The 9,743-nt window shown below is 34.4% G+C and overlaps 1 long non-coding RNA gene across 1 annotated transcript in view; it reads left to right on the forward strand.

Annotated features, from left to right (window-relative positions):
- Nucleotides 1–3,750, forward strand: part of LOC141502354 (uncharacterized) — a 31,701-nt gene extending 27,951 nt beyond the window's left edge. Inside the window, exon 3 of the long non-coding RNA XR_012472500.1 lies at nucleotides 2,532–3,750. This is a non-coding gene — a long non-coding RNA (uncharacterized LOC141502354). The remainder of the gene's footprint in view (nucleotides 1–2,531) is intronic.
- The last annotated feature ends 5,993 nt before the right edge of the window (nucleotides 3,751–9,743 follow it).

A 9,743-nucleotide genomic window follows, 5' to 3' on the forward strand; every position in this document is an offset into this window, starting at 1 on the left:
AGATTCCATGTGTCTTTTTTTTTGGCAAGGCAATAGGTTAAGTAACTTGCCCAAGGTCACACAGCTAGGTAATAATTAAATGTCTGAAGTCAAAGTTGAACTCAGGTCCTCCTGACTCCAGGGCCAGTGCTCTACCTACTTTGCCACCTAGCTGCCCCTGATGCCTTATGTCTTTTGCAAAGTAAAGAGCACAAGGATGAACTTGGGGACTCTCTCAGAAAGTTGGGGAAAGTATAGATTTCTCTATACCTTTTGGTTGTTCTAGATATGTACAAAAAATTACATCAAAACTAAGGCATTCTGAGATCTCTAAGACTCCATCAGTGTACCTAGGTATACCATGGGATCATGGATTTTCAAAAGGAAGGCAACTCTGAGATCATTTAATTCAAATCTTGCATTTATTTGAAAAAGTTGATACCTAGAGAGGTTACATTAATTGCTCCAGGTTAATGAATCAGTCAATAAGCATTTATTAAGCAATTACAATATTCTAGGCACTGTGCTATTCATGAGGAATACCAATTCAATATCTGCTCTGATCTCACTCCTCCCCAACCCACATATGTGTTGTTAGAATGAGTCCTCAGAGGCACATTCTTAGAGGGTAACCCAGTGAGAAACTATGGATAATCCAGCAGCACCTGAGCCCCAACTATTATCCTTCCCTTAACAACAAGCAAGTAGACTTCATTCTGTGGCAAAGGCATTCAATCAAATATTATAACAAGATTAGTAGGTATAAAATGTTCACCTCCAAATCTGGGATACTCTCTCTCATAATTATATGCAGAGTCTAAAGACGTGATAGTAGAATACACACACATATAGTACAATGACAATGAGGCACACATCAAGGTAACACAAGTAGCCAAGGAAACTCACCCTTTGGAACTCAGGGCCTCCAATGTCCCTTCTTTTCTCCTAAGGATTCTCTTTAAATTTACTTTGAGTATGATATCTAGGGGGAATAATTCATTCTACACCTAAGCTGGGCTGTTTCCTCTTGCGGCCAAGAAGATAATCATACATTATCTATCTAGATGGGTTATTCCATTATTAGGATGGATTTGGCTACTGAGAAAATATTTCTTTGGGCTTAGCTGTTCATGGGCAATGAGACAAGGTACTTGACACATGGATGATTAATATTGAACTCAGCTGGACAGTCCATTTTGCCATTTGGTTAGGTTGATCACTTGACTATTGGACTCATTTAAAGAGTGACCTCTCAATTGAATGAGTCAATCTGCTCTATTCCTTTTGCTCATTATGCAATGATTGACTGAAGTCAGTTGGTTGACTCAGAGTAAATGTTTCAAACTGAAATTTTTCAGTAACCGTGAAATGATCCATAAAATGCAGTATACAAAATAAAATTGATAACATGCAAAATATTTTTCTCTACTATTCTCTAGAATTCTGTGAGCTGTGCTAATATTTAATTGATTTCGAATAATATTTACTTTTTATAATTCATAGAATCCATAGTACCATAAATACTGTACAAGAAATAAAATTCTTAAAACTAAAACATTTTTTAATTTGAATCTTGCCTTCCACTATATCAAATGGTAGGGTGATTTGCATTACTCCCTATTGCTACAAATTTCTCTATCTTGGCAGCCCTCTGAAGATCAATGGAGAAGTTGCTGGGATTTTAGTAATTGGTGCTGTCAGAAGTCACTAAGACAAGAGAAGTTTCCACATCACATCAGAATACTTTCACAGTGGGTAGATGGTGTTGGAGATCATGATAAAGTCTACTTTGTGCTCCATTTGAGAACCTTAAAGATCTCTATGAGATAATTTGCAGACATTCCAACACTAAGTTTATCTGACATCTTTCTTTGTACATACATGGGCTTAGAACCCAAAGGATTTAGACAATATTTTGGGGGCACATTTGCAACGCAAAACTTTTATTTTAAAGGCAAACAATAGACATATGCATCTGTACCCTACAATGGTAGGTTGAAAAAAGACTAATGAAGTACACAAACTTGCATTTATCACACATCTCAATTTTTTCTTTACTGCAACATAGCCAGGAATGTGTGTGGCTCCCAACAAGAAAGTAAAAATGAGTTACTAATATAATCAAATGCTTCAAAATCTGTTCAAAGTCATGAAAATTAAATGTTCAAATGTTAGACATTGTATGCTCTCTTTAGACTATGATAGTGGAGTCTTTCTTGGTTTTTTCAGAGCAATGAACCATTCTAGAATTACCAGAAGCCTCTCCTCTTTGACTCCCTCAGAATATTAGCTCTGAGGTTTGTTCCCTATAGGCAAGGAGTGAGAAAGGTCAAAATTCTCCTGTCTGACACTTATTACCAGTTCAGAGTCAGTTCTGTCAGTCAGGGACTCTTCCCTGGCTTATAATGACCTGACCTTACACTAGAGACTCTAGAGATGATAGAAGTCTGTTTGTTATTAAGTCATTTTCAGTCATGTCCAACTCTATCAGATTTTTCTTGGCAAAGATACTGAAGTGATGTGCCATTTCCCTTCCCATCTCATTTTAATAGATGAAAAAAACTGAGACAAAAAAGATTGAGTGACTTGCCCAGGATCACAACCAGTAAGTGTCTGAAGACAAATTTGAATTCAGGAAGAATTAGCTGCTATGCCGCCTAGCTGCCTAGAAGTCAGTGCCCAAGTTTCAAATGCAGTTGTTGAAACCTCAGACCCTTTCCAAGGTATGTAATATTTATTTTATAACTAAAGGTCTTTTCTATTATATTTTAATGACTGTATTTTTGGGGCAGATAGGTGGTGCAATGAAAAGAACACTGGGCCTAGAGTAAGGAAGATTTAAGTTCAAACCCAGCCTCAGACACTTAACTAGTTATGTGAGCCTTAGCAAGTCACTTAACCCTTTCAACTTGTTTCCTCATCTGTAAAATGAGCTGAAGAAAGAAATGGTCAATCACTCCAGTATCTTTCCCAAGAAAACCCTAAATGAAGTCAAAGACTCAAACAAGACTTAACAACAAAAGACTTTTCACTTTTGCTGAAGTAAGTACATGGAACTTCATTAATGCAAAGGAAAACTGAACAGTATCTGCCTTCAAGACACATATTTTAATAGGAGAATCAACATATACATAAGTAGTTATATTTACAGAGTAGATTCAAGATATCGTAATGAAAATGTAATTCTTTAAGGAAGCTAGTCATTCTACGATGTGAAGTTTTAGAAGAGAGAGAGTATTTTCAGCATTAGGGAAAGCCAAAGCAGAAGCATGAAGAAGAGAGATAAGTAAAATGAGTGAGGAATAGCAAGGGAAAAATATATAAAATTGATCATAAAATGTTTGGGATGGTTAGAGTGTAAAATTAGAGAAATAGGAAAGGTGGAGTTGTGAAGAGTTTAAAGAATGAACAAGAGTTTAATATTTTATCTTCATATAATAAGGAGCCAATGGAGTTTATTGACTAGGGATTAGATCTGTACTATAAACAGCAGAATCAGTGCTTTGTTTGCAAATCCAGTTTTCTTTCCAGTGTACCTCACACTGCCTCCATTGAGCACACTTTTTCAATGATAAGAAAGTCTCTCTGCTTAAATGCAAACAGTCCTATCTACTTTAGACATCACTAATAAACCAAGAAAATGAGGCTACATAATTTCACATTTCAATGTGTCATATCCTTTCTACTGAACTGAAAACTCTTGAGTTCAGGCATTCCTTCTTACCTAAATTCAGCACAGTGTTGTGGTGCACAAAATTTGCAAGAGACATAGTTTCTGGGTAATTAATCATCTTATTAATTATGGCTAACAAATAATTAATAAAAAGATGGTTCTTTAATGGTCTCTCATGAAACAAAGACTATCACGGTAGCCTATTGATGTTTATATGCCCTTGGAAGAGTGAATATTCCTGATAGATTAGCAATAAACTCTTATTGGTTAACAATTAATAATGAATATTATAATGAGAGGTGGACCTATGCTAATGAGGGATTAGACTTTGATTAGTCCCAGACCATCACCCAACTTTGGATAATCTAGACAAATGATCTACCACTCACCCACATCTGAGCAGAATACACTGAGTCTCTCAGGCAAGGTCTGAATGAGAGTTCCATTTTTCAAGAGTTAATTTGACCTTGTAGATAAGGAGAAAATAGGAAGAGAAAACATATTAGCTCTTCACAGTAGCAATTGGTTATTAATATAAGAGAGAAATAATCATTTCTCACAGGATTTTGTTTAATAAATATATTAATAATAAGAAGCTTAGTATCATAATAAATTGTCAGGGTTGGGTTCTTTTCTCAAGAAAGAACTGGAATGAAAATCCATTTCTAACATTTAATAATGCAACTTGGTAAAAGTCACTTAACCTTTAAGCACCACAGACAAGTCCATAAAACTTATCTACTATATTATGAAAAAGTTGCAAACTACAATGGAAAAATAGGAAGAGAACAAACATTTATATAAATCATGCATCTTTTCTGTTTTTCACATATACTTAATTGATAAACTAGGATGATGAAATTAATTTTTCCAAAAGGTCTATTGCCAATGGTTCTGAAACATATCTTTGTTCCAAATGAAATAAGTCAGGAATTGATTTTCAATGTGTTTTCCAAATCAAATAATACCTACACAACAGTATGGTATTAATTATCTCTTTTGCTTTCAATTTTTTGTTCAATGATACACTCATGAATAGGCATATGCAAAACAAAATTTGTAATTTCCACTCTAATTTGCATCTTATGCTTTAAATCTAATTTGCATCTTATGCTTTAAAAGAGGAAGACAAGGAGGCAAAAGGCAACCATAACATCCAAAACTCTCAAGAAGGAGCTAGTAAAAGCAAGAGATCATTAACTACACATTCAGATAAAGGCCAGAGTAAATGGAAGGCAAGGGTAAGTGATGAATATAGGCTGCCAAATGTTGGAGCAAAGCAAAGCCGTTCTCTACTTTTGGCACCATGCCATTATTGGAATTAGACACAACACAAATAGAACAGAAAGATGAGCTAACTGACCTTCAATTAAGCTACTAACTTCAATCATGCCCAGAAAAATGAAAAGAAGAAAGGAATGAATAGCAAATATAACTTATCATATATAAAAGTGTTTCTTAGAATTTGGTCACTCTCTAGAGATCCTGCAAGATCCTGGAAGACAGTGCTATATCGTAGAAAGAGTAAGGAATTTGGAATCAGTTGAACTAACTCTCCAACTTTCCATATAAATGACCTTGGGTAAATCATTTAAGTAACCTGGATCTCAATTTCCTCAAATGTAAAATGAAAGGACCCTTCTATCTCTTGAACTGTGATTTTATACTTTGTAAATATGTTGAAGATTAGGTTAAAATAGAATATATGACCACGTAATAGCATTTGTATTTTATGTTTGTTTTTGTTATTGGCATTTTATTTTTAGATTTAACAATAAATTTTCATCAGTGAATGAATGAATGGTGGTATCTTTGTCCAGAAAACTGAAAGGAAATCTTCCCTGTATCTATCCTAATTAATATACTGATACACAGATTGAGAAGTCAGGAAATGCTTGCTAATAGGGACACTAAAGCCCAAAGCTTTGGTGAAGCATTTCCTTGGATTTCTTTTGGTACAATGATACTCATTGTTAAGTGTTCTTTGATTTATTATTTCTTGGATGCCAAATCAAGCTGACTTCTGTAGTAATTGCAATGGTACATACCAACCTTCTTTGGGGGGGGTAAGAGGGACATGTGTAATAATATAGAAAATATTAACTTTCATAAGTTAGAAGAGAATAGTTGCACAAATATTTCCTCAGTGATGGGACACAGATAAATTTCTACAATATCAGAACAGTCCAATTTTAAAATTCAAAATGCTACACAGATAAAAAATGAGCATGAATAGGTTGCCATATGTGGCTGACAATTCTTTTCTCATAAGAAATAGCATAAAAGATAACATAAAGAGCATAATATATAAGCTTGTGGTATAGTAAGAATGTAAGAAGATAAATGGATGGTGTGTTACAAGATAAAGGTCTCTAATTTGTTAGAGGCTTAGCATAGTACCTGGGAGATATATATATATATATATATATATATATATTAAATTAAATTAACAAGGTTTTATACAAATAAAACAAATGCAACCAAGATTAGGATGAGAGCACAAAATTGGGAAACAATTTTTATAGCAAGCATTTAATAAATTTATATTCTTTTAGGGAAAACTTATTCTAATAAGGAAAGACAAGATATAAATGGGAGCTCATTACTCAAATATATAGAGAATTGAGTCAAATTTGTAAGAATACAAGTAATCCCCCAATTGATAAATGGTCACAGGATATGAACAGAAAATTTTCAGATGATGAAATCAAAGCTATCTAGAAATATGAAGAAATACTCCAAATCACTTTTGATTAGAACAATGCAAATCGAAACTACTCAGATACTACCTCATACCTATCAGATTGGCTAATATGGCAAAAAAAAAGGAAAATGATGAATAGTGGAGAGAATGTAGGAAAATTTAGACACTAATGCATTATTGGTAGAGTTATAAACTGATCTAACCATTCTAGAGAGCAATTTGTATCTATGTCCAAAGGATAATCAAATTGTGCATATCCTTTGAGGTCTGTACCCAAAGAGATCATTAAAAAGGGAAAAGAGGGGCGGCTAGGTGGCGCAGTGGATAAAGCACTGGCCCTGGAGTCAGGAATACCTGGGTTCAAATCTGGTCTCAGACACTTAATAATTTCCTAGCTGTGTGGCCTTGGGCAAGCCACTTAACCCCATTTGCCTTGCAAAAAAACCTAAAAAAAAGGGAAAAGAACCTACTGGTGCAAAAATATTTATAGCTGCCATTTGGTGACAAAATTTGGAAATTGAGGGGATGCCCATCAATTGGAGATTGGCTGAACAACTGTGGAATATGAATATTTTTAATACTATAGTACAGTAAGAAATGATGAACAGACACATTTCAGAAAATCTTGGAAATACTTGTACAGAGTGAAATGAACAGAACCAGGAAAGCAATGTACATAGTATCAGTAACATCATGTGATGAAAGACTCAGTTCTTTCACAAAACCCAGTGATCTGAGACAATTGCAAAAGGACTCATGAAGAAAAATGCTATTCACATCCAGATAAAGAAGTTACAAACTCCAAATTCAAATCAAAGCATACTTTTAAATTAATTTTTTGGGATTATTTTTTCTTTTTGATGTTTCTTCTTCCATAATTGAGACCAATAAGGAAATGTTTTACATTATAGCACACATAGAAACCTCCCTTCCATTGTCAAAGAGGGTAAGGGAAAGAGTGAGAGAGAAGAGTTTGAAACTTAAAATCTTGTAAAAAAATGGATGCTAAAATTTTCTTGATCTAATTGCAGAAAATACTACTCAAATGTTTAAAAATGACAATCAAAAAATAAAACAAAATTATCCATCATTCATTCTCTCTCTCTCTCTCTCTCTCTCTCTCTCTCTCTCTCTCTATATATATATATATATATATATATATATATGTATGTATATGTATCTTTGTTTATCTGTATCTGACTGCCCATTGGTCTGTCTCTTGTGTAGATCCCTGTTTGTTGCTTTTGTGAAAAGATATAGATGAGAATCACAAGAGTCGGAGATACTGTGATTATAGAATCATATACAAATCATATTCATCCTTCATTTTTAAAGAGGATTGGTGACATGAAAGGTAATGTCTTGATTCACATATGAATTAGATTTAAGTGAAGCAGAAAGTCAGCCTCACTCTCTCTTCCAGAGTCATTGAATTCCAGTGGAAGGGCAAAAGTTAAGAGAACTGGCAGTACCTCAGATGCAAAGGACTTTGGCATCTCGATGTCTAACCAGACTCTAAGCACTCCATAGCACCTGCTTCAGTCACTTTCATGGCTATTGGAACAATTTTTTTTCCTCCTCTTCCATACAGCCAGGAGAAGACTTCCCATACTTGAGAAAGACATCCCCCTGACTCATCAACAGGTTTGAGACCTATCATTTACCTTCAGCCTGGTTTGGCTCCATCCCCTCCAATATGATCACTCTCACCAATGAAATTGTAGAGCTATCAAAATATCAAATCATACATTTAATAACCTTATGCAGATCCCACAAGCTATTTTTAAAAGTCAACAAGCCAATAAGCATTTATTAAGTACTTACTATGGGTCAGGCAGCTTATTCAATGCTAAGAATACAAGTATAAGAAGAAAGAAGAAACAACTTATATTCTAATAGGAAATGATAACACATAAATGGCAGGTGGAAAACAGTGATGGATGGGAATGTGATGGTAACCAGCAGGGCAGCATGATAAAGTTTGAGAAGAGAACTAAGAGTGCAACATTTCTACTTGAGGAGAAAAATTTTATGCATACTCAGAATGACTGAAAAACATTAATTATCAGACAAATTCATCACTAAACCAGTCTACTGTGGAGAAAGACAATTTTGACCAGGCCAATCCTAGAGTACTGTGTTCAGTTCTTTGAATAATGTTGATCTGGGTGAATAAAAGATGAGCATGAACAGGATGAAGGATTAGGAAACTATACCATATGAGAAAAGCCAAACAAACTGTAATATTTATCTGGAGGAAGTAAGAACTTTAGGAGATTATGACTGCTGGCCAAAAATATGTAGAAGGTTGTCGTGTGGAATAGTATAGAATTTTAGATTAAGCCCTTAAAAGGAACTTGAGGCCATTTTAGAAGTCCACCCCCTCTCGTTCATAGAAGGGGAAACTGAGGCCAGGGAAATGAACTGATATGGCCAAAGTTACACAGTATCAACACATCTGCTTGGAATTAGGAGAGCTATTTATACAATAATAACACTGTAAAAACAACTTTGAAAGACTTAGGAACTTTGATCAACAAAATGGCAAATTATGATTCTATGGAACATGTTATTGATCTCCTGAGACAGAGGTGAAGGGCTCAAAGTTCAGATTGACATATAAATATAAATATACACACACACACATACATAATACATGTTACATGTACAGGTGATATGTGTATATTTATACACATATACATTATACATATAAAACTATTTCCCAAATTGTGCATGCATAATATATTATAAAGCATTACATGTACCTATTATATACTCATAATACATACATACCCTTACATACACATATCTATATTGGACATGGCCAATGTAGGAAGTTGTTTTAAAGATAATTTTTTTTAGATTTTTGCAAGGCAAATGGGGTTAAGTGGCTTGCCCAAGGCCACACAGCTAGGTAATTATTAAGTGTCTGAGACCAGATTTGAACCCAGGTACTCCTGACCCCAGGGCCGGTGCTCTATCCACTGTGCCACCTAGCCACCCTGAAGATAAATTCTATGTATACATATAATACATCTCTACATCTATACATATACCTACAACACAATATACAGATACTCATGCATATCTATAAAAGTTCATATATGGTTTTATATATATGTATGTATGTAGGCATACATTTATTTAAATAGCCAATATGGGAAATTCTTACTATGCATATTTGTTAAAGGGGATATATTCAATATATTCAATTGGGGACAAATTCCCCTTCAGTGGAATCAGGAATTTTTTCTTGATTGGTCTGATATCTACTGAGCAGATAGATAATTCACAGTGGGAGAGTTCATTCATTTTGTGCCTTCTAGCCTATTGTAATCTGTTTAAATTCTCTAATTTCAATTTACTATATGTTCAGATAAATGAATT

Source organism: Macrotis lagotis, chromosome X (genome assembly GCF_037893015.1).
Source record: "Macrotis lagotis isolate mMagLag1 chromosome X, bilby.v1.9.chrom.fasta, whole genome shotgun sequence".
Lineage (NCBI taxonomy): Eukaryota > Metazoa > Chordata > Mammalia > Peramelemorphia > Peramelidae > Macrotis > Macrotis lagotis.